We start from the raw sequence: 22,719 nt of genomic DNA on the forward strand, positions 1-22,719 counted from the left end.
GTTGTTTCTGTGCTGTGGTAATATGTGGCATGTATAGGTTTTCATTGATCAGTGGTTGCCTAAATGCAGGGCTGGGGACAATTTTGGAATATATCAAGCAGGCATGGTGGGTTGTGGTTCTTGTCTTTTGGTGAAAAAGCATTGTCGCATGACTGTTTATCTTCGGTGTCTGGAGCCTGATTTCTGGGTAGACTAAGAGATAGCTTGGCTATGTGAATCCTGTATGTAAAACGATGTGTAACTTGAAGCATAAACTCTGCTGCCTACAACATGAACTTCAGTGATCAATTTCTCATATTGCAAACAGATGCAACATTTGGTGGAATTGGTGTTTATGAAGAGACAGTATACTGTAACAACAGCACATCCCTTGTTGTCAGGTCTAGTTGAGCCCCTGCTCTTGAGGTTGGAGGAAACGCTTGTAATACAAATTATTTCAAATAAGAGTCTCATTCCAAGGCGGGGCATACCAAGGCCCAGGCACCGCCACGAAACGGCCCCACCCGCTTCTACCCTTAATGCTCTCTGCATTGCATTCCGGGAGATGGGGGCTGTTCAGACATGCCTGTGTCCGCCCGGTGCAAAGCCTCCCGGAGCCCAGACCAGGTCACCTCTTGAAGCTGTGAGCGGGGCCCGCGGCTAGAGGAGCTTCACACAGCTTCCTCTGAGCGCTGCGGTGTACTTGTAAATACACATCACCTGGGCGCTATCCAGTGCTTTTAGACACTGTATTTTGCAGCTAAACATTATCACATGATTTTCAACAAAAAAAAACGAAAAAAAAAACACCTGTACCAAATCCTTAGTCACCAAATGTATTTGGGTTTACTAACATGTCCTAGCCCCGTCCCTCTCCCCGATTCTCCGCCTCTAGATGCCGTTTACCCCTACCCCCTAATACCTGCCCTCTGCGCTACCTGTATGCTGTATTTTACCGCTACCTTCAGCGATGTGGCGTTACAACCAGAGAGAGCTGCCGACTTTGGCACGGAGGAACAAGCTCGAGTCCCGGCGCTGGCTCACCGTTTTGTGATTCTGGGCACATCACGTAAGCTTGTAACTAGTGCTCATGTAATGCGTTCCAATACGCTATATAAAACTGTAAAAAAGAAAGAAAACAACTGTCTTTATTCCTCGCCTCTATGGGCTACCTCTCACTTTTGCCTAGCACCTAGGTGCTATTGTGAACCCTGGCCCTGGCTCGAGCACTTTACCCCTGCCTTGGGGCGCGCCCACTCCCTGCCTGGCAGATGGAGTGCTCGGGTGCCTTGGCAGCCGCACCCCCTGGCCAGGAAACCACGAATTCCATTAATGGTTAAACATTCCAGAGGAAGCTCCGCCGGATCACAGGTGAGCCCAGGGAGGGGCTTCCGGGGAGCCCAGGGGTGTGCCACCCGCGGCAGCGGACAGGACCCCGTCTGGGCCAGAAGAGGGGTAAGCACTGGACGAGACTTCAGAAGGGGTGGGGGTCAGATTATGAGACAAGGGTGGGGGCGCGAGGGGGGGGGTGGTGGTGGAAAGAAAGGCCGCCGTACTAGTGAGAGCTGTGGCGATGATTGCCTCCGACATAAGGATGGGGTGGTTTATAAATTAGTCTGTGAGAACCAGGGCACGTTTATAAGTTGAGGGGATCGAGGAGGCGAGGACTCGAGGTACTCTGTGAGAACAGGTTTCCTAGCACGGGAAGTCCAGGGGTGTCACGTGAGAGCTAATGGATAGACAGGAGTACAATGGGTGGTAGCTGTGGGGAGGAACCTGTGACAACAAAGAGTTCAAGAGACCCCATGTGGACATTGGATTATGGTGACCAGATTTTGAGGAGCAAAAACCGGGACAGCTCAGACATAAATGAAGGACTAACAACTTTACACTCACTTTTATATCTGGCCTGTCCCGTTTTTTGCATAGTTTTGAGAATGTGTGTGCGCGCGCGCGCGCACACACACACACACACACACACACATATTTACAAGACTACACATATAAAATTAGCTATAACTTGACCTCCCACCCTGCCCCTGCAACCCGCCCCCACCCACCTCTCTCTGCTGCCCAGTCCGTCTGTTTGCTGGGAGCAGACAGGGGACTGTGTTGCCTGACAGTAACATATAAATTACTTTAATTATTGCATACTTTGTAAGCATCTGTTAAAGGAGAGCATACCTTGAATGTATGCTTCCCTAGATAATCTGACCTTTGTCCTCAAAACCGGGACATTAATGTAATGATCTGACCTTGTCCCAAAAACCGGGACATTTGCTTAAAATTAAGAGAAGCGTCGCACACCGGGACACTCCTCTAAAAACCAGGACTGTCCGCGTGAATCCGGGACGTCTGGTCACCCTACATTGGATGGTTATGACCAAACGATGGCGCTTAGTGAGAAGATGGCGGTGGGAAGATGTGGGTTTGAGCGTGGTCAGTGCTTGAAATGGAAAATTAGAAGTGCAGATACTCTGTACCAGAGTACCTGCTTATTTCAGAGAAGTGCCGGTACTCTCCAATTAAAAGTATTACGTTTTTCTTGAGAACAGGTACTCTCCCTCTAGAAGTAAAAAAGTGCCAGTACTCAATATCGGACTGTACCAGCCCATTAAAAGCACTGAGCGTGGCATTGGACTCAGCTCAGGTAAGCCGTTGGGGCTAGCGAAGAGGGAGGCGGAGCTGAAAAGAGCGACACTTGCATTGAAAGGGCTAATGTGTGTTCTGAGGAGAGGGGCTCACACAAGTGAGGTGGCAGTCCGTGGAGGTAGACGCCCTCCCAGGTAGTGCTTCAGATAGTGACGTAATACAGTGCCCGGCCACTTCAAGCAGCGTGACTCGGAGCCTGTAGAGGATGTTATGTTGGGGTTTGCCAGGGGCACCAACATATGGGTGACGCTTCGGGGTATGAATGAAACACTCGGCACACAGTTTCGGTTATTCTGGTGCGACGCGGTCGCGGTCGGGCCTAGGCAGGTGCAATTACTGCAGCGCGGTCGTTCCTCCGCTCGCTGCGCCGCTCCCACTGCCGGCACCGACCACGCCTCTCTTTATTTTATAGCTCCGGGCCAGAGGCCTCGGAGCAAACCATTAGTGTTACAAACAGAGGTGAAACTATAGTTAAACATACGGGGACCATCCCTGTCCACCGTGCTAGAAGACTCCCCCACTATACTGTACAGTGTCGGATGGCCGGTTACATCACCAACCAGCGACACCACATTCCTCCACAAAATTCTAAATAACAAATAACACATAACACAAAGACAAAGGTTCACCCTTCACACAAGTGATCACGTAAACGCGTGGAGGGGCAGGGGTTGTTACGCAAATTATATTTGGTAGCACCTGACCGGCTTGGCATGGAGTCCGGACCCAAAGGGACATCAAACCGTTCAGGCAGGTTTGGATCTGGGGGCTCTTCGCGTTGACCAGCGGGACGGGAGTTGGGGCTGTCACTTCTGGTCAACCATGACGAAGGATCGCTATCACCACTGTCACAAAAACCTTCTTCAACAGCCTCACCTTAGGGGTAGAACCTCATAAACAAGGAGATGTTGCGGGTAACGGTCTCACTCCCACGCTGGGCTACAACAGCAGACTCCTTTCTGTGAACGATTGTCCACGGGACGGTGCTGAAAGGCGTGCAAAACGTACTCCCCGGTAGGACTTGTTTCAGCAACACCTGATCCCCCACAGTGAGGTCAGAAGGAGTCGCTCTTCGAACACGGCTCGCACGTTGATTGGACACACGCCGTTTCTCTTGGATCTAGTCTCTAGCCAGGGCGGGAGGATTCCAGGAGGAGTGATGGGGAATAGTGTCCATGGAGGCCCTCCCAAATGCAATGTGACTCGGCGCTCGGTTGGTGGTGGAATGGGGTGTTTGTCGATAATTGCGCAGAAACGAGAAGATAGCATAGTCAACAGCCTGACCACCAGCGTGGGCGATACGAATCACTTTGTTTAGCGTCCTTATGAATCTCTCGACCTCCCCTTTGGCCTGAGGCCATTGTGGGGTAATCCGTTGGTGACGTGTGCCAGTGGTGCTCAGGTACTCAGCTATCTCCCAGCTTTGGAATGGTGGCCCATTGTCTGTTGTAATCTCAGATATTAGACCATGTGTGGCCATGGCTTTCTCTAGACCCGAGATCACTACATCTGCCGTGAGGGCAGGGATGATCTCCACTTCGGGGTACTTGGAAAAATCATCGATGAGGACCATGGAGTGGCGGACTATCAGGCAAGCTTCCAAAATCCAGGCTAGCAGACACCTAGGGTCCTTCTGGTGAGGGTTCAGTCTCTATGGGGTTGGGCCTACTCAACTCACCAGTGGCCTGACACCACACGCACGACCTCACCATGCTCTCAACTTGTTCGTCCATAAGGGGAAACCATACTTTCGACCGGAGGCGGCTCTTCATTTTAACCATACCTTGGTGGCCATTGTGGGCCAACTCGACGCTCTGGTGGTGAGGGATGACAGGACGACCAACCTATTCCCTCTCAGGATGCATCCCTCGGTGTCAGTGGTGAGTTCGTCCCTGACGCTGTACAGACTCCCTATGACACGTTGGGATCCGGAGGTCAGCAAAGGCAGTTGTCCTTTTAGACAGTGCCACTGGTTGTTCTGCATTGCTACTAGAACTTTTTGTAAGCACTCATCATCTTTGGTGGCTTGCACAATTTCGTCCATCAACATGGGTATCGGCCTGGACCGGTCTGTGATGTATCTGACATACTCTTCGGTCTCCTGCGCTTCCTCAACCTCTACGTCCGAAGCGGCTCGTGGATGTCTCGACAAATAGTCTGCTGGGCTTTCAGACCCCGGGTGGTAGTCCAATTGGCACCAATAGTCTTGCAATTGTAACATCCACTTTTCAATCCTCGGTGGCGGCTTGGAGGCTGTGCCATTGAAGAGGGGGAGTAATGGCTTGTGGTCGGTAGTCACAATAAATGGGCGGCCATACACATAGATATGAAAGTGCTTACAGCCCCAGTGCACTGCAATAGCTTCCTTTTCTATCTGAGAATATCGTCGCTCAGTTTCAGTGAGTGACCTGCTGACGTAGACAACTGGGGACCACATTCCTTCTGCCTGTTCTTGCAATAATACGGCACCTAGTGCTTTTGGTCCAGCTTCGACGGTGATCTTTGTATTTCATTTTGGGTCAAAATATCATAGGATTGTCTCGCTGGACAGTGCCTCTTTGATGGCTTCAAAAGCAGCTTGTTCTGCTGGCCCCCATCTCCATGGCTCAGAGGCTTTGGTTAGACTCTGTAGTGGCTGGGTGAGGTTGGACAAATCTTTGATAAAACGGCTGCAGTAGTTGACCATTCCTAGAAAACTCCTGACTTCTGTGATGTTTGTGGGAGGGGGTGCTTTCTTGATGTCGCTCACCTTGGCCGGATCTGGGGCTACACCACTTGCTGAAAAAGTGTAGCCAAAGAACTGTATCCTGTCTCGTAGGAACTCGCATTTTCTGCGGTGCAGGGGAGTCCGGAATCCTGAATGTGCTGTAGGACACTCTGGAGGCGGGAGTAGTATTCCACGATGGTAGGCGTGTGGACGAGGATATCGTTGCTGACGTTGATGGTTCCTGGTAAGTCAGCCAACAGTTCCTGTATGACATTTTGGAACACCTCAGCGGCACTGGATATCCCGAAACTCAGCCGCTTGTACCTCCTGAGCCCGACATGTGTGGAGAAGGTTGTGATGTATCGGGAGTCTTTTGCTAGCACAAGCTGGTGGTATCCGGACCGGAGGTCTAGTTTGGAAAACCAACGTGATTCGCTGAGTTCTCACAGGATGTCGTCAATCGTGGGGGTCAGATGCCTTTCCCGTTTGATGGCGGCGTTGGGGAGGCGCATATCCACACATATGCGGACTTCCCCGGGTTGTTTGGGTTTCCGCGCCACCACGATGGGTGAGACCCATGGTGTGGGTCCAGAGACCTTCTCGATGATTCCTGCCTTTTCAATGTTATCCAGCTCTCTCTCCACTTGGGGCCGAAGGTGAAACGCAACTCGCCGATGGCGGAGGGCTACTGGCTGTACCGTTTGATCAATATGGAGTTTGATCTCACGGCCTCGGAGACACCCAATTCCTTCGAATACTCCGTCAGATCGGGCTATCAGGTCGGTTATGGACTCTTGGTGAATGCTGAATGCGAACGTTACAATCACCAACTCTTCCGCAGCCTTACAGCCTAACAGCATTCCTTTTCCTTCCTCGGTCACGTAGACCTTCGCTGGGGTGGACTGCGATCCATGGGTGAGGGTAGTTCGGAACATGCCCCTCAGGGCTAAAGGAGTATTCTGCCCATACGCATAGACCTTTACGTTTGCTTTTGTTAGCGTCGGAGTTGGTACCATCCGGCAGTGTTCCTCTGCGGCCAGTAGGTTTATGGGTGCTCATGTGTCTACTACTGTGACGATCTCATGCTTGCCCATCAAGATCTGGCACTTTGGAAGTTGTGCTTGACTAGGGTTGGTGTGCCTGACGGTGAAAAGGGAGTGAACGACGTGTATCAAGGCCTCTTCATCGTCCATGTCACACCCATGCTCCGACTTTTCTGGAGGGGCCTCCTCCAGTGCAGTGTTGACGGATGCACTTCCAGTTCTCTTGGACCTGCAAACTTTTGCGAAGTGATTCATCTTCCCGCAGCTGGAGCATACTTTTCCTTTTGCCGGGCACTCGGATGGTTTGTGTGGCATCCCACCACAATACCCACACTGCATCGTTCTGGCCTTGTTCGTCGTTGTCTGGGTCTGTTCGTGGCGCCGTGATCGCATTGGCCATCTCTTCTTTTATGGGTCGCTGTAGGGCTGCCTCCATGTGCGAGGCACGGGCCCTTGACAGCTCTTTCGTGCGCCCCATTTGCAGGATGTCCGGCAGGGATTTTCCGGACTCTTCTAGGATGTGTTCCCTGAGCTTTAAGGAGGCACAACCTTGGATTAACTGTCCTCTCACTTCTTCTGTTTCGTCATTGAACCTGCAGGTGCTCGCTAACTCTCTCAGCCTCATGTGGAAGGTGTCTAACGACTCCTCCGCTTGTTGTCTGGCTTGCCTGAATATGAACCTTTCATAATCAGTGTTGACCATGGGTTCAAAATGCCTGTTTAATGCTGCTATGAGCGTTACATGTGTTTTGGGCGCGTCTTCCACAAAGTTTTTGGATATCTTATATATGTCCTTCCCTCCTATGTGGATGAGCATGGCGCGCTTCTGGTCATTCGCTACCTTGGTGGCCTCGAAGAAAAGGAGTACTCTTTCCACCCATTCCTTCCATTTTTGGGGCTTGCGCGGATGGGCCCCCTTCAACAATGAACAGTTCTACTGGAGGTATGGCAGACATTATGGCCAGTTAGGCTGGGCAAGACCTGATTGTTTCTACAGGTATTGGGAATGCTGTCCGGTGGCGGTGATTGGTTCAAAAACCCTAGGCACGGGGTGTGGGGGGCGCCAAGTTACTCACTGTGGCTTGATGTGCTTCACGGTATGCCTCAGCTTTGTTCGTGCTGGCTGCTTTGATGAGATCCTGCTGTCTTGTGTGCCCAGAATCTTTGAAAATGTTGAGCTTGAGCCCTCTGACTCTGCAGGAGGCTAGAAGAGGTACCTTGTGTTGGCGTGGACCTGCTTACACCCACAAAGCGGCACGAGCACCGCGTGACGGGCGGCCGCCGCTTTGCCTGTTATGTATATACGGGATATTGTTCCTGAAGCACGAGCACTGCGTGACTAGCGGCCGCTGCGGGGCAATTTCCATGGCGTGGGGCCGCCTACCTCGTCGCCAAATGTTATGTTGGGGTTTGCCAGGGCCCCAACATATGGGTGACGCTTCGGGGTATGAATGAAACACTCGGCACACAGTTTCGGTTATTCTGGTGCGACGCGGTCTGGCCTAGGCAGGTGCAATTACTGCAGGGCGGCTGTTCCTCCGCTCGCTGCGCCGCTCCCTCTGCCGGCCTGACCACGCCTCTCTTTATTTTATAGCTCCGGGCCGGAGGCCTCGGAGCAAACCATTAGTGTTACAAACAGAGGTGAAACTATAGTTAAACATACGGGGACCATCCCTGTCCACCGTGCTAGAAGACTCCCCCACTATACTGTACGGTGTCGGATGGCCGGTTACATCACCGACCAGCGACACTACAGAGGGGGCGCCGCTTCAGCGAGCGTGTACCACTCAATGAGTGAATGTTTCCTTGAAAGACGGGTGCTTGCACCCAGTGAGTAAGCCTGTTCTGTAAGAGGTATGATGATTCACCCCAGCCGAGTGAGACCCTGCACCGAGAAGTGAGCTGAAGCATCAATGAAGTGAGACCACCACAAAAGGTGCCTCCAACCCAGTGAGTGATAGAGTGTTTCGAGGACAGAGACTCACAGGCAGGGAATGAGACTGACACTATGAGTGAGACCGTTCTCCAAAGTGGGAGCTTGGTGAGTGCAGTGAAGGTACACTGGGCATAGTGAAGATAGTGGTGAACACATCGAGCATGCCCTGGGTGCAGTGCAGGGAGTGTGCCGAGGAGTGGTGGCGCGTAAAGGGGTATGGATAGGGTGACCAGGTGCCCCGGATTTGCCAGGACAGTCCCTGTTTTTCACCAGCTGCCCCGCAAATTTCGGGAAATTGAGCTCATGTCCTGGTTTTTTCAGAGGGTCGACTGAAACTGTGTTTTTATGTTTTCCAAAGCTGAGATCTCTAACAGCTGTTGTAAGAAAACAATTTAATTAACAGAAGTTACACTGGCTTAATTTTTTTTATTTATTTATGTTCTTAGTGCCTCTGCCGTAATTCTGTGCTGATGAGCTCTGTTATTCTGCGGGCTTGATTGAAGTAAAATTGTCCTTTTTCTATTTTTATTAAATAGCTCGGTTTTTTTACTTTAAAATTCTGGTCACCCTGGGTATCGAGAGCGTGGTGTGGAGTTAGAACAGTGAGAAGTACAGGCAGGGCAGTGTGAGGTGTGTGAGTGAGAGTCGTAAGTGCACTCATGAGTGTGGTTTAGGCTGTGGCGAGTGAGCTCAGGTCTTTGAGGGATGTGATGAGCAGGTGAGTGATGTGTATGGTATATAGTGTATGGTTTGCAGCAGTGCTTTAAATGGTCCGGTACTGTCCAGTACTGAGTACCGGCACTTTTTTATTTTGGGAGTAAGAGTACCTGCACTTCTCAAGAAAAACGTAATACTTTTCATTGGAGAGTACCGGCACTTCTCAGAAACAAGTAGTACTCTGATACAGGGTACCTGCACTTCTATTTTTCCATTTCAAGCACTTGTGTGGTGCGGACAGAGAGGATCATGTTGAGTGAAGCAAGGCTCGTTTGGAGTAAACAGCACACAACATGCCTCCAAGTTATATTGTTGAATTTGTTGAATTAGCATTTTCCCTCTAAACTGCACATCCATATCCTTTTACAATCTACACATCAAACATTCAGAACACGTTAATTATTCAAGTTAATCAAGCACATTTGTATCAAAGCCACATAGCTAGCAAAGACCCTTTCAACCTGAGCAGCCACCATAAGCCTAGTAATGAAAACTGTGGTCCCCAGCAGACCGAAATAAACATTGACGAAGACAAATAGGTCTCGCCTTTTGACTTTGTCAGTGATGTTTGCCGATGCTAGTCTGTTTTGTTGAAAAAATGGTGATTGCTAAATGATGATTGCTGATGCTTAACAGCATCAGCAAAAAAAAACAAAAAAAAAAAACAATGCTCTAAATGCTTGCACGTGTAACACGTGTGCACGTTTGCACCACGAAACTTGATTGCCCTGGTTCAGTGAGATTAGGTAGAAACACATTAAATATCAGAGGTAACAATTTAGCATATAACTTTCATTCCAATTTAATCAGTATTTTTTTATGCAGCTTTTACAGAACGTCACATCCTTGCCTTCTCTAATTACACAACTCGTCGCACCAAGAAAGGAACCCCTTGACTAAATATCGTCCAGAATAAGCGAGTCTTGCCCCCTGAGATGGTGGTGAGGTCAGTGATGGGTCACACCCTCTGCTGCAGTTGGCCTTGCGCCACAGGGGGTGGGTGGATGCAGCGCATAGTTTCATGGTCCGTGCTGCGGAGGGTGTCCTCGTGCAGGTTCCGTGTGTGCGGGATGAACTGAGGGGAGAGACGGGGTTCACACCTCGTGCTGCAGTGGGTCTCCAACCCCCCACCCCTCGCCCGAAGGAGGGAAGGGGCACGTGGTTAGAAGTGAAGGTAGTCAGTGGTATGGTAAGGTCAGGGAAGGGGTTGGTGAGTGGTGAGTGGTGTGTGGAGCCGCGGAATGTGGAAAGTGCAGTGGGCGTGTAATGAGAAGTGCGTGCACTTGAAGCCGTGGTGAGTTCGGCGAGGGGAGAGTGAAAGAATCAGTGAGACCAGTTGAGTGTAGTTAGGGGCGTGGGGAGTACACTGAACGCATAGTGAGAAGTGAGAGTGCTCGAGGATGGGGTGTTGTGTGGTAACTGCAGCACGTGCTGTGAGGAGCCAGAGGTGTGGAACGTTCAGTGAGGGCTGTGATGAGTGAACTAAGGGGTGCAGTACGTTCAGTGGCATGTACTGAGGCATGAGTACATGTAGTCAGCGGTGTGGTGGGCCTGTGTTTCCCTGGGGTCACTCACATTGATTCACTCTCTCTTACCCTCTTAGGAGGATTTTGAGTGTGGTGAATGTTTTCACACCCTGTTCTGCAACATCTTGGCTGTCCCCTCCCCACCCTTCCTCGGAGCGGGAGCAAATTGTGGTTCACGTGTTCAGACCGGTTCGCACTGATTGAATGACAATTATAAAGAAAATCCCAACAATGTTGCTGAAATTACAGGATTGGGTAGAAATCAAGGATAACTCTTTTTGAAGAAAGAAAGTGCTGATTGCATGATGGCTAAATGCCCCGCGTGTGCAGGTGTGATGCATGTGGTATTTGTACAGTGCTGTAAATGGGCAGCTACTGCTAGATAGGTACCAGAGCTTGTTCAAATTTGAAAGGGAGAGTTACCCAAACTTTTCAGCGGGAGTGCGGTTTTAATGGTAGAACACGTATTGCTCAGTAGCAATGGGATTGTGAGTGTCAGATCCCCTTCAGGAGACCTTGAGGCAGCGTTTCGTGGTGACAACCTCAATTCTTCACAAGGCACCCCATGGGCACCCCTCAGATCACTTAGTCTTCTGGACTTGTCCAGACCCAACGGCGCATTTTGGCATTGCTGTGGTCACGCAGGCCACTTGTGGGGCACGTGGCTCTTATCTCGGATTTGGTCAGGCCTACCGCTCGGGCACACAGCTCCGGGTGTCATGGTAGCTCTAACAGGGATAAGTGATGAAGACTGCTCAGCCCAGTCCAGCAGTACTCCGATCCTTTGATGCAGCAGCTTAGTGAGACTCTGGCAGACGGACCCTACGCCAGGGTCAGTTATGGCAGTCCACAATTAATTCCTCCTGCATAGTTGTCACTTCCTTCCTTTGCTCATAGGCAGGATGTTTTGGCACCCAGGACAGTCTACTAATTCCTCATTCAGATCTGACTCCAGGTGATGTTCCTTTGCCTCTGGTGAATTGTCTGTCGGTGCTAAACCATTGCCTGGTTACCTCTTAGTTCGAGGGCGCTCTGCAGAGTATCCCCCCCTTGGCAGAAGAAACCACAACAAAAACACCAAGTGGTCTTGAGCGCCCATCCTTATAAGGATTTTGCAGACAAAGATATGTGTATTCCAGATCTGCTTCCTTGGAACCCGTTTGAATAAGTTCCCCTTTCATGTGCCCCGGCCAGGCCACCTTCCAGACGTGGCATTTACCTGCAATGATGCTCTGTGCAGCAGGGCACCAGGTGGTGTGCCCACCAGAGAAGTACATAGAGGTGTGAGCAGGCTACACCCAGCTGTTTACTACTCTTCCTCACAAAGATCAGGAAGGGAAGCAGGAATCTGTGCCTTTTCAAAGGGCTTCTTTCCCTCACAGCAGATACTGCAGGCCTCACATTGCACCCCCTGCCATCTAACTAACAGGAGCTGCAGTCAGAGTCACTTACAGCCCAATGTATCAGGATGGGCTTTGGCACTTATACAGCAAGCCCATCTCCTTCATCATCGTAGCGTCTGTCCTCCCCTCCAGGAGATGCGAGCAAAACACCTATGCTACCTGGGGAAAGCAGCCTTTCCTGCATCTTGTACTGTGGTCCAGGCTGTGTGCTTCCAAAATCAAACCTGTGGGCCAGTATCACTCATGCACGGCACACTATCAATCCTAGCACACATGCACATGTGCAACGCATGGGACATCCGCGGTAAGGATTCCAAGTTCATCGTGAGCAGTAGAACTTTAGATGAGTGGGCCTGTGATCGTGCATTTAAGTCTCACAGGTAAAACGGCCTGTCACCATAGTTCTCCTTCCATGGTATGCTGCCACCATCATGCTCCATGAATGAAACTCGCAACAGGAATGGTAGTCCTCTGTCACTATGGGCCAGATGTACTAAAATTCAGTTTTGCATTTCCTAAGTAGCGACTTCATAGCAATTGCGATTTAGGAAATGCAAAATGCTGTGTACAGGGATACCAATGTCCTAATAGCGATTCCTACAAAGTAGGAATCGCTATTAGGAAATCACAAATAAGGAATCACATTGCATTTGAGACTATGGGCCGGTTTTGCATTTCCCAAATAGTGATTTCCTATTAGGAAATCGCTTTTTGGAAAATGCAAAACCAAGGATTAGCAGTGGGCAAAAGGCCCCTCTTGGTGCACCCCAAAAATAGCGGTGCAAATGTAGAGCACACATATGCCCAAGGGACATGTGTGTGCTCTGTTGCAATTTAAAAAAAGCATTTTGGGGTGTTTTTTTTAAATTGCACATGGTTACCATTGACTTCAATTGATGGCAATTGCATTTCCTAAATACCCAAATTGCATTTGGGAAATGCTTTGTATATCAGAATAGGAATTGCAAATAGGTAATCCCTAATTGCCATTTCCTATTCTGGAGATCACAAATTGCAATTTCTACAGGGTAGCAATCACAATTTGCGAATTCCTAAATGCTTTTGTAGATCAGAAAAGGCAGTTTTGCATTTCTTAACAGTCTGAAATACCGATTCGGACCGTTAAGAAATGCAAAAGGGCTTTGTACAGCTGGCTCCATGAGTGTGTGCTTGGTAAAAACTGTTTCCTTCAACAAATGCATCCTGCGCACACTGCAACACATCCTCTGTGGACCTCTGCCACATGTTTTGGTGCTGTCCCTCCTTGAACCATATGTGGTCAGAGACAACACATTTGATTGCAGACCTTACTGGTTTTCCAAACATAGGCAGTAGAGAAGCTTGTGCCCTTGGCATCTTTAAAAGACCCAAGAGATGTAAGGTGTCCTGGATCTCGCTTTTCTCACAGCTGAAAAGGTGACACCACTAACTGTAAATTAGCCCCCCTCCTTCAAAGTTTGGGGCAGAGTTTTACTACGATGGGCAAAAGCAAAGCTCCCCAGAGGGAGGAGTAAAGAGAGCTTCGTAAGTGGCCAATTGCAGAGACTTGGGACGACATTTGGCTACAGCTCGAGTAATCTTCCAGAGATGACACTTAGGGCCATATGTACTAAAGCATTTTCCCATAGACCCAGAATGGGTAAAATCCTTTGGTACATCTGGCCCTTAGCCCCGTAGACTTGCCCGGTATGCATATGCTCAGTGCTCTGTTACCCGTGTATATCACTAGCAGGACGCTGGGGTCCTCCCTTTCTTCCTTACACTGGTAAGATCTATTATCCTTTTCTGACACTTTGATACTTTATCGGGATACATATTTTTTTCCTTTTTCAACGTGTCTAGGATGTTTTTAGACAGTCTAATCTGCTCATTTACTTTTAATGCATACACTGGTTCACCTAAAATATCCATGATTTTGCAATAACTGTCACCACTATATAGTAAATGCAAATAAAAACAACTTTAAAGTAACAAAATAAAATGTTGTGGTTCAGAACAAGGTCCAGAACTTATCATCGTCAAGAGCGGGTCTAAGTCAGTGTGCACACGTGGGATTTGGATGTGACATGACAAAAAATCAAAACCCAGGCTCACAATCCCATGCAGTGCGAGCACGCAGGGCTGGAGACATGGCCGTGCAGCTTGCAGGGGACATTCCAGCCCAAAAGTGAGTATCTGCACTTCTATATTTTCATTTCAATCCCTGCAAATAGATATTTGTTTGAGATGGCAGCTTGGGTGCCCTTGTACGACTTATACAGTCTCCTAAAAAGAGCACATCCAGAGATGTATCTGGTGGGGGCGTAAGGCCCCTTTTAAGTGTTCTTTGAGTCACCTTGTCGCAGACCAAACTAACAGGCAGACATGCTGGGGAAGGCAAGCCTCAACAAACACAAACAGATTTATAAACAAGCATTAGATGTGATGATTACATTGATTATTTGTTTACTGCAAGTATGTGCCACAAATATTAAATTAAACAAGAAATGAAAATGTGTTGCTGCGTAGACTTGTTAGCTGTAGGTTTGGAATAACAATGTTAAAGTAAAAAAAAAATCGGTTTCAATAGGGCATTGCCATCTATAAGCAAGAAGGTGTATTAAAAAAGGCATAGAAAGTCTTTGAAGTTTTAATGCACATCACTGGAGAATATGCTTGGGCGGTTCAAGCAAAATGACATTGCTTTAACCCCTTCGCTGCCAGGCCTTTTCCCCCTCCTGTGCCAGGCCTTTTTTTGGCTATTTGAGGCAGTTTGCGCTTAGGCCCTCATAACTCTTTCTCCACATAAGCTACCCATGCCAAATTTGCGTCCTTTTTTTCCAACATCCTAGGGATTCTAGAGGTACCCAGACTTTGTGGGTTCCCCTGAAGGAGACCAAGAAATTAGCCAAAATACAGCAAAAATTTCGTTTTTTTTTTCAAATTGGAAAAAAGGGCTGCAGAAGAAGGCTCATGCCTGAAAATTGCATCAACAAAGGGTTTGCGGTGGTGAAATCACCATCTTCCCAGCTTTCAGGAACAGGCAGACTTGAATTAGAAAACCCAATTTTTCAACACAATGTTGACATTTTACTGGGACATACCCCATTTTTACTACTTTTTGTGCTTTCAGCCTCCTTCCAGTTAGTGACAGAAATGGGTGAGAAACATTTCTGAAAAGTAGACAAAATTCTGAATTCAGCAAGGGGTCATTTGTGTAGATCCTACAAGCGTTTCCCACAGAAAATAACGGCTGAAATAAAAGAATATTGAAATTGAGGTGAAAAAAACCCAGCCATTTTTCTCCACATTTTACTCTGTAACTTTTTCCTGCGATGTCAGACATTTTAAAGCAGTATATCGTTACCTCTGCTGGACTCTTTTAGTTCTGGGGATATATAGGGCTTGTAGGTTCATCAAGAATCCTAGGTACCCAGAGCCAATAAATGAGCTGCACCTTTCAATGGGTTTTCATTCTATACCGGGTATACAGCCATTCATTTGCTGAAATATAAAAAGTGAAAAATAGGTATCAAGAAAACCTTTGTATTTCCAAAATGGCCACAAAATAAGGTGTTGAGAAGCAGTGGTGATTTGCACATCTCTGAATTCCGGGGTGCCCATACTAGCATGTGAATTACAGGGCATTTCTCAAATAGACGTCTTTTTTAAACACTGTCTTACATTTGGAAGGAACAAATGTAAAGAAATACAAGGGGCAATAACACTTGTTTTGCTATTCTGTGTTCCCCCAAGTCTCCCGATAAAAATGGTACCTCACTTGCGTGGCTAGGCCTAGCGCCCGCAACAGGAAACACAAAATGGCACATCACATTTTCACAAAGAAAACAGAGCTGTTCTTTGCAAAGTGCCTAGCTGTGGATTTTGCCCTTTAGCTCAGCCGGCACCTAGGGAAACGTAGCAAACCTGTGCAGTTTTGAAAACTAGACACCTAGGGGAATGCAAGATGGGGTGACCCATGGGGCTCTGACCAGGTTCTGTTACCCAGAATCCTTTGCAAACCTCAAAATTTGGCCCAAAAACACCTTTTCCTCTCATTTCGGTGACAGAAAGTTCTGGAATCTGAGAGGAGCCACAAATTTCCTTCCACCCAGCGTTCCCCCAAGTCTCCCGATAAAAATAATACCTCACTTGTGTGGGTGGCCTAGGTGCCTCCAACAGAAAAATGGCAAGAACCTGTAGAGATTGAAGGTATAGCACAGCGAGTTGATAAGCACATATTTTTCTTTCATACATCTTTTAAGCTGACTCTGCTTTGGCGACCCACGCAAGTGAGGTATTATTTTACTTGGGAGACTGAGGGGAACGCTGGGTGGTAGGAAATTTGTGCCGCAGCAGTGATCCTACAAAGAAAAGTGAGGAAAATATGATTTTTTAAGCAAATTGTGAGGTTTGCCGAGGAGTCTGGGTAAGAAAATGTTGGGGGATCCAGGCAAGCCACACCTCCTTGGACTCCCTGGGGTGTCTATTTTTAAAACATGTCTGGGTATGGTAGGTTTCCCCAGATGAAGGCCGCACCCGGGACCAAAAACATAGGTGCCCCCCCAAACACAGGTAGTTTTGCAATAGATAATTTTGGTGTGTCCACATACCTATGTGATGTTCCAAACACTAAAATTGTGAAAAGAAACGCACTTAGGTTATGTTAAAAAGACCCCTCACCCACCAACCAAGTTGGTGGCATGCTTCATCATCAGGGTCCCACCCGAGACACCTAACGTGTCACAGGTGTGCTGCAACGCCTGATTACAGCGAAGCAGGTTTTGTCATTTTTACCACAGATACTGGTTGGATTTGGCACGAGGGTGAGTGATGGTTCAGTGGATCAAATTTTATTAACAAGAGATTTCACAAAAATTAAATGCACTGTTAATAACTGAAAGGCCAAAAAACTGAACCAATGACTCACAGCTCGTGAGCTGTAAAGCCACGGCAAGGCACCAACCGCTTTACGGTCCATTCACACAGCTTTCATACAATTCAATTCAATTCAATTCATAAAGCTTTATTCGGCACATATAAATGACCATAAAAGCATGAACAAAGAAGAGAAAAAAAAAAGACAACAGTACATATTTACAAAGACATTGCAATTAAAACTTACAGTTATTAATTATAGTTAATGGCTCATTGAGTAATACATATGGTCATTCATAAATATATAAAAAGAATAATAAAATACATTAAAAACTCATACTTTTCCTGGAATTGATGCACTGATTTAAAAAGGTGGCAGTATAAAAACAAATATCTGCCGATTGCAGATTAAAAATTAAAGCCATGGCATGTTTAACTGTACGTGTTCCGTATTTAACAAACAGAGGTTTCAAAAATACTATACGAAAACATGTATACAGTTTACAGAACAGCAGAAGGTGCACAGTGCTCTGTGTAGATACATTATCGCACCTACATGGCCCAATCGGGTGTTTCTTAATGTTTGGATGGGCTACTAAACAATGTGCCATCCCAAATCTTAGTCTGGTTAGCACTAATTTATGTGAATTCCTAGTCATCATAGTTAGGTAAGATGGAAAACCCTCCATTAGATTGTATCTATTATAAAAAATGACGGAGGACAATGATCCGGCTATAGTTGCTCGTTTCCTTTCTGCATAAGTTAGAAATATACTTTTCATTTCTGATTTGGAGATCGTGGTTGCTGCACTAGGAGTATTTAAAATATTCAGATTAAAAATGTCTGAAAAACAGACAACAACATATTTAACCCAGGGAATATCTCGATATTTATCCAAACGTAGGCAATCCTCAACAATAGTTCTGTTAAGTAGCTTCTCATCGCCAAGCCAAAAAGACCGCCAGACCATCAATGGTTTAAGTGATATCAGATCAGTTAAATAATTAATGGCTAATTCGCGATGGCTTAATTCAGTTGAGGCAGAGATGAGCAAAAACAGGAGCTTTTTTAAAAACATATTTTCCTCCAACTGTAAGTTGTAGGTACAGCTATAACCCCATACTCCTGCCCCATACAGAGCAATAGTCACACATCTAGCTTGGTAAATCTTGAGCATATCCCTGGTTCGACGATCCCCAACTTTTGCAGCAAATCTATAAATACCATAAGCATTTTTTGCCATTTTATTCCGGATGTTATTAAATTCATTGTTCCATTTCCTGTCGTTAGAGAAGGTAATACCTAGGTAACAAAATTTATCCACCTGTTGCACCTTTTCGCCGTCTATAAAGAAGGCATTTAACGTTTTGGCTTTAGCTCCACAGGTCATGGTATGCGTTTTTCCCTTATTAATTACTAGTTTTCTATCTTTAATAAAGGAGGAAAAACTATCCATTAGTCGTTGTAATCCAACAGGTGTTCGAGAGAGTAAAACAGCGTCGTCGGCATATAGTAACACCGGCACCGGAACACCGTTGATCTGAGGAGCATCAGCATTAACCTTTTTTAAAATATCATCAATTCCATTAATAAATAAAATAAATAAGAGAGGTGCCAAAACACAACCCTGTCTAATTCCTCGTGTAACACAGATTTTTGGAGTACATTCTCCTCTGGTTCCAAAACGTACGTTGGTTTTCAATTTATCGTATAACCTAGCGAGGAAAAAGATTATGCCTTCTGGGGCTCCTAAATTTAACAAAGTTGGCCATAAAATGGAATGATCTACCATATCGAATGCGCTGCTCAGGTCAGGAAAACAAAGATACAGGGAACCGGGTTTCGCTTCAGTATACTTCCCGATCAGTAGATCAAGATTGATGCACTGGTCGAGCGTACCTCGTCCCTTCCTAAAACCATACTGGCTATCAGCCAGTATGCTATCCTGCTCAGCCCATTCCTCTAATCTTACTAACATCACTCTACTCATAACCTTGACTGAAGAGTCAAGGAGAGAGATCGGGCGGTAATTCTTAGCATCAGATCTACTTCCCTTTTTATGAATTGGCACAATGATTGATTCACCCCAAGTTACAGGGGCCTCGGCACACACGGCAACATTAAAAACAATGGTTAAAAGGGGGCCCCAGACATCTGGCGCAGCTTTATAAACGTCTATAGGTACCCCGTCCGGGCCCTGAGCTTTCCCTCCTTTGCTAGCCCGTATACCATATTTGACCTCACTAACGGATATATCCAAAGGCAGAGTAGGCCACTTATTGGGACTAGGATCATTGTCTTTATCAGAGTAAAAAATGCTGGAGAAATGTGCAATCCAACCCTCGCTAGAAACATTAGAAGTCAACTGTGGTGTTTTTTCATCCCTTAGAAAAGGCGAGTTGACCGTGGCCCAAAATAATGTACAATTTGATAATTCAGCAGCTTGGTTGAGGGAATCCCAAGCCTGTTGCTGCAGTTCACCCTTCCTCTGTTTGAGCGCACATTTATATTCCATTCTTAATTTATTTACCAGTTTTTTGTCCCTGGGCCTCGCTGCTAAAGCCTGCTTGAGGCCAGTTAGTGCGGAAGTGCAAAGGTGATTAAACCATCTCGGTCCGTTCCTACTTTGCCTACTATTGCGACTGGTAAACTTGGCATCAATAGCTTTATTAATTTGGTTAAAACAATATAAAACCCTCTCAGAGTCAGAACTATTTTTTAAAATAGAAGCAATGTCCAGCAGGCTCTCATTAATTATGGAGCTAGTTAAATCATCGGCTCTTTCACCAATCCATCTTAGCCTTACACCGTTAGTCCTATGTGGTTCTACATTAGAAATAATAATTCCCACATCCACCGAACTACCGGCCCAAAGGGTAGTGTCCAGAATAATACGGTTGTGATCACTTAGGGTAGTTACTTCAATTCTTGGTGGATCACAGTAAGAACTAATATTAGAAGATGTGATCACATGGTCAATGACCGAGCTGGTGTGCCAATTTTTAAAAGTGGGAATGGGTAAACCATTAACATCTTTACAGCACTCCACTATTTCCAGGTCATAGCAGCCCATGAACTTATGCAGTGCTTCCCCATAACTATTATGTCCAAAATGCGGGACATCCCAGCCGGCACTGTTAGTAACCCCACAAACCCTTTGTGTAGACAAATCGCACAAAGTAGTATTGAAGTCCCCTACCCAGATGAAGTCAAATACAACATTCTGTTCCAGACATAGATTTTCGACAGCGCCGGCTAAGTCTGTTACTACTTTGACCCGGGTAACATCAAAAATGTTATTATAATAGTTAATCAATAAAACATTATGGTCTTTGTCATCCACAAGCCAGAGGATCTGCACAAGGTCCCCTACAGGTATATACTTTTTAACCACAATAGGACGACAGATCGTTACAAGTATAAGGAGACCGCCTTTCACTCTACCTATACCACCTCCCAACGCCGGTAAATTGTAAGAAACGAATCCCTCATAGTTAACTTCATCTTTACACCATGTTTCTTGAAGACATAAAATGTCATGGGCATTAACAAACGTTAACCATCCCGGATCCCTCTCCTTCGATTTCAGCCCTGTCACATTCCAACAAACAATAGTAATAGTATCCTTACCCCTAACACAATTACTATCAGGCACCATACCATTGTTTCGTCCCCAATTCGCATTCTGGTTTGAATTGCTTATATCCCCACAGTCGGGCGGTGCCCTTATATCCACCGCCAATTCAATTTCTGTGTTGTTGGGCATCTCTTGGGCCATGGTATTTTCTATACCGATATCCACACAGGGAATAATAATCACCTGGGGTAAGAACTGCCCTCCCTCATTAAGTCAATCATTTGCATCCAGAGAACTTAGGGGTTGAAACCGGTTTTGCATTGAAATATCAGGGTATAGCCTGTGTGTAGCAGGGCATAATCTACTTCCTCTACTCCCATAAGGGGCATTATTATGATGGCTGTAAAAGAAAGCAAGCGAGCGGGCACACACATTATTATCAGTAATTGGTAATAAGGCAGCTCTTAATAATACAGTGGCAGCATGTTGAGGGTGTTTAAAGTTTATAATGACACAGTCACCACTAAAACGTTTCTTAGAGCTCCCTATCCAATTTACCCTTCTGGTAGTCAGAACTTGATCTGAAAGTTCAGTTGGGAATCCACAATACCTGTGCATCCAGGAAACAGTTTTATTTTTTAAAGACTTGTGGGTTTCCTGATGATTCCCCTTTGCAACAGGGGGAACATTAGCTAAAACTACCACATATGGTGCGCAGTCAGGAGGGAGATTAATGGCGCGCCTTCGCCTTACCTCAGTCCAATCCTATTTTCTATCAGGTATTAAAACAACCTGGCTATCATTACAGGCTAAGGACTGTGCTGTCGGGTAGTTCTGTACAACACTCCTACTAATATCTAAACCTGTAACATCACCGGGAGGAGCAACCTGAGTATCATGATTGCTTATTGTTATTGGGGCTGACACACTATCTGCTTCCACCAGTGTTTTTTTTTTAGGAGATCGCCTAATCTATTAACCTCCGCGGTTAGCTGATCAATTTTTACCATAAGAGGTTTGACAATACCCTTAATCTTTAAGTCAATAATACTTACTAAGTTTTTTGTTTTTTCTACATCTAGTTTAACGTCGTCGATATTTGCCGTATTATCCTCATCCTTATCTGGATTCTTGAGGGGGCTAACTAATCTTTTTTTTTGCGGGCCGAGCACCCCCACGTTTAGTCTGGGTCTTTCTACATGCTCTAACCACTCTAGGTAGTGGGGTGGGTGGATGTTGCACTATGGGATCAGTAGAAACCTCTAGATCGGCTAAGGTAGAAGTATTCTGCATAATCATTTCCCTATCAGGAACACCGGAATTAGTGCAGACACTACTACTGTCATCCAGAGCCAATGGAGCAGGTGAAAGTTGAACACTAGATAATGGGGGGGGCTGCTAAGCCCTAGGGATTGTCTCCTCTCGCAGTTAATTTTACTAACAATCTTCACTAAATAATTATCCAATGTCTGGGGTATAGAGGGGACTTTTTGCTTTGACATGCTTAACAGTCACAAATTATCACTTTAAAATCGAATAAGGCTTTTCCAAATTAAACACGAATAATAAGATAATAAGGGCTGCTTGAAAACAAAATGTGATATACACAACCTACATACAGTCCCAAAAAAAAACACTTAATGAACTCTCACAGTGTACAGGTATACAGGTCACAAAAGTCAGCAGCCTGTATAAACCAGAACCTCGTCACAAACTGTCCGCCCTTTATCCGGGCTTCGTCCTGGGCGCAGCTGTAGGCTACCTGCAATATACAGGGAGTGCAGAATTATTAGGCAAGTTGTATTTTTGAGGATTAATTTTATTATTGAACAACAACCATGTTCTCAATGAACCCAACAAACTCATTAATATCAAAGCTGAAATTTTTGGAAGTAGTTTTTAGTTTGTTTTTAGTTTTAGCTATGTTAGGGGGCTATCTGTGTGTGCAGGTGACTATTACTGTGCATAATTATTAGGCAACTTAACAAAAAAAAAAATATACCCATTTCAATTATTTATTATTACCAGTGAAACCAATATAACATCTCAACATTCACAAATATACATTTCTGACATTCAAAAACAAAACAAAAACAAATCAGTGACCAATATAGCCACCTTTCTTTGCAAGGACACTCAAAAGCCTGCCATCCATGGATTCTGTCAGTGTTTTGATCTGTTCACCATCAACATTGCGTGCAGCAGCAACCACAGCCTCCCAGACACTGTTCAGAGAGGTGTACTGTTTTCCCTCCTTGTAAATCTCACATTTGATGATGGACCACAGGTTCTCAATGGGGTTCAGATCAGGTGAACAAGGA

General features: G+C 46.2%; 1 protein-coding gene across 4 annotated transcripts in view; it reads left to right on the forward strand.

Annotated features, from left to right (window-relative positions):
• The window catches only part of LOC138292135 (breast cancer anti-estrogen resistance protein 3 homolog), a 191,702-nt gene that overhangs the window by 63,657 nt on the left and 105,326 nt on the right, over positions 1-22,719 (forward strand). The window contains exon 1 of one of the 4 annotated variants that reach the window (XM_069230537.1): positions 1,323-1,434. The exons of 1 other annotated variant lie outside the window; for it this stretch is intronic. The gene's annotated coding sequence lies outside the window, so the exon portion shown is untranslated. Of the gene's footprint in view, positions 1-1,322; positions 1,435-9,937; positions 9,981-22,719 lie in introns of those variants that run through there. 2 more of the 4 variants (XM_069230541.1, XM_069230539.1) reach the window with 2 other exon arrangements.

The sequence above is a fragment of the Pleurodeles waltl genome, chromosome 4_2, assembly GCF_031143425.1.
Source record: "Pleurodeles waltl isolate 20211129_DDA chromosome 4_2, aPleWal1.hap1.20221129, whole genome shotgun sequence".
NCBI lineage: Eukaryota > Metazoa > Chordata > Amphibia > Caudata > Salamandridae > Pleurodeles > Pleurodeles waltl.